We start from the raw sequence: 3183 nt of genomic DNA on the forward strand, positions 1-3183 counted from the left end.
CGTGGTTAACTTGTTGGGGGCATGCCTTCAAACTCTCTATGCTCGGCTGACTAAGGGAGGCTACTTTTGTGCTTCAGGCTAAAGGAAGCACCCCAGGTTCTAGCAGTGGGTCGAGCACCCTCAAGGTCTACAAGGCCAGTGTACCCCAGGGGGTACAGGACCTGAAGACAGACCAGAACTCCTGGGTGGTGGCAGCGGTGACCCCAGGAAAGGTATGCTCCAGGAAGGGGGTCAACCAGATGGGAGGCACCCCTGGGGAGGCACTCGGAGCTTGGTAGGTGGATGGGTGCAGTGAGATGGGCGGCTCAGCGCAGAAGTGCCCCCTACTGTGTCCCCTATTTATTTCTAAACCTCCCATCAGGCTAACTATACCTCATGTTGCAGAAGCAGAGGAAAAACCCAGGTTTCTGCCACTCTGAGATACAAAGGAAGTTATTTCTAAACCTCAAATCTGAAAAGTAATGACCCAAAGTGTGCAAGCAAGACAAGCTGGCCAAGTGTCTAAGATGATTCTCTGTACCATCTCAAAACACTGTTCCCCACATTCAGTCTGATGCTACAGAATGGGGGGGGAGGGGCAAGGATGCTATACACACACCAGGACATAGTATAACTACCTAGTAGTGTGTTAGCAGAAACAAGTCCTTCCCATCTCCTTCAGGTCACCAGCTGTACATCTAAAGCTTGATATTTGAACATATATCAGCAGTCCCTCACAGCCAAGGATGATCGTCTTCTATGATTGCTTTATCTGTGGGTCCAAAGATGGCTAACAAGGCCAATCCAGGATCAACAGACTCTGTTGCAACTCGGGCATATGTTTCTGTGCAGAGTGGGTGGCTCTGGATTCCTGATTTGATCTGCAACATGCTGTTTCTGCTGCTCCCACTTTTTCCATCTCCTGTTGTCATCATAAGGTTTTAAAGTACTGAGATCCTTGCAGGAGAGACTTCCCCTATTTGGAGTGTCCCTGAGTGAAAATATCAAATGAGTTGATGTTAATGTCACATTTTTTCAAGCTGGCCTTGAAGACATACTTGAAGTTCTTTCTCTGCCCTCCTTTTGAGTGTACACATTGACTAAGCTGAGAGAATAAAACTTGTTTCAGGAATCTGAAGCTGGACAACTGGATGATGTGGCTCACGCAGCGAAATTGATGTTGGATGATCAACACCTTGATGCTCATGGTATTTGCTTGGGAGATGACTACCACAACATTCCAGGCCCCCATACAGAGGCTGACAATTTCCCCAAGATCATCTCTCTTGGAAAGATATCTAATCTCATCTCAAAAACTCCACATGATGAGTCCATCAGCCCCAGTAAATTGCTTAATGTTTAATTACCCTTACAGCTCAGAAATTACATCTTGTTTCAAGCCTGAATTTGTTTTAGTTCAGCTTCCAGCCATTGGCTTTCATTATGCTTTTGTCAGCAAGATTGAAAAGCTACCTACCATCAAATATCTTTTCCATCTGTAAGTACCTAGAAAAAGTGACTGAGTTACCTCCCAACCTTCTCTTCAATAAGCTGACTTCATATTGTAACATTTGTTTTCTAGATCCCGGATTTGGTGGCACACCTTTAAACTCTCACTAGTATTTCTATATCCTTCATAAATAACAGACACCAGAAATGGATGCTGCATTAGAGTTGGGGCCTCACCTGTGTTATATACAGAGGCAAAAACGTGGCTGTACTTCTGCTTGACAGAGTCACCTTTTTTATACATCAAAGAATGGCATTAGCCCTTTGTGCTGCAGCAATGCACCAACAAGTTCATGCTGTGGCAGTTATCTACCATGACCCCTAAACCTTCCTCAGTTGCTGCTTTCCTAAGGCAGACTCTCCCGTCTTGTAGGGAGAACCTGTGATCTTGGTTCCGAGATGCCTTTGGTTGCATTTGACTCCATTAAATCACATTTTGTTGCATTGTGACCCTTTAACCAGATGACTCAGACCATTGTAACAGCAACTTGTCCTTCTCCTCATTTAATACTGCACCAGTATTTTTTGCCAGGTGCAAACTTTATCAGCAATGGGCTTATAGAATCTTCTAGCATGCTGGTAAGAACATTAAATTGCCTTAGATCAAGAACAGCACACAGAGACTCCAAAAAAAGAAAGTAAAAAAAACCCCCTGCCCTGTTCACTGATACATCACCATTAACAACTTTATTTTGAGATCTGCCAGCAAGAAAGTTTTTAATCTATCTAATGTCCTTGTTAATTCAACATAATGCGACATTTTTTTAACCAGCATGTATAGTCAGATGCATAGGAGTAATCCAAGTATACTACAATCAGCACAGTTGTCCTTATCAATCAGACCATTTCTCTACTCAAAGAAAAAAAATCACAAATTTGTTTGGCAAGGCCTACCATCCTTGAAGCATGATGACTGACATTAATTATCTTTTAGTATATAGTTCCACGTCAATATGTTCCCAAATTAATGATCTGTTATTTTACCCAGGATCAAATTCAAATTAACTGGTACACCTTTGACCCTTTTTACATATTGGAGCTATACTGGCAGTCCTCCAAACCTTTCACATTTGCCCAGTTTTCCAAGTTTTGTTAAAAATTAACATTATTGGTTCAGAAAGTAATTTGGCTCATTCTTTTAAGATTTAGAGGTATAAATAACCCAAATTAGATTTGAAAATGTTTGATCTTAACAGATTGTTGTGCCCCCTGCTGCTGCTATGTGGGCAGGGGGCGCCTCACCATGTCAGTGCAGGTTCCTGGAGGTGGAACCAAGCTTCCCCACCCTGCCCATGCTGCTGTGCCAGGTCCCACCTGCTGGCCCAGGGGGAGGGCAGCAGGGCAGGGAGCCCTGAGCCTGCAGCAGCCAGCCCGCAGCCACCCCCTTGCCACAGGCTCCGTTCTAGCCATGCTGCCCGTGGGGGAGAGGGAGCTGGGATCCGTGCTCCATTCTGGCTGCAGCAACTGCTGCTGGGGCTCAGGCACTGCTGCGATGGGGGCAGGGGATTGCAGGCCCGGGCCTGGGCCCCTGGCCCCGTAGCCCTGGCAGCTGGGGTGCCCCTCCAGCAGGGCTGGGGGGCTATGTGTGGGAAGTGAGGGGCACCAGCAGGGCTGTGGGGGCTGTGAGTGGGGAATGAGGGGCAATGCCATGGGCAGGGCACCAGCATGTCAGGGCTGCTCAGCACCACAAAGCAG

This window comes from Gavialis gangeticus, unplaced genomic scaffold, assembly GCF_001723915.1.
Source record: "Gavialis gangeticus isolate Ggan-Ray unplaced genomic scaffold, GavGan_comp1, whole genome shotgun sequence".
NCBI lineage: Eukaryota > Metazoa > Chordata > Crocodylia > Gavialidae > Gavialis > Gavialis gangeticus.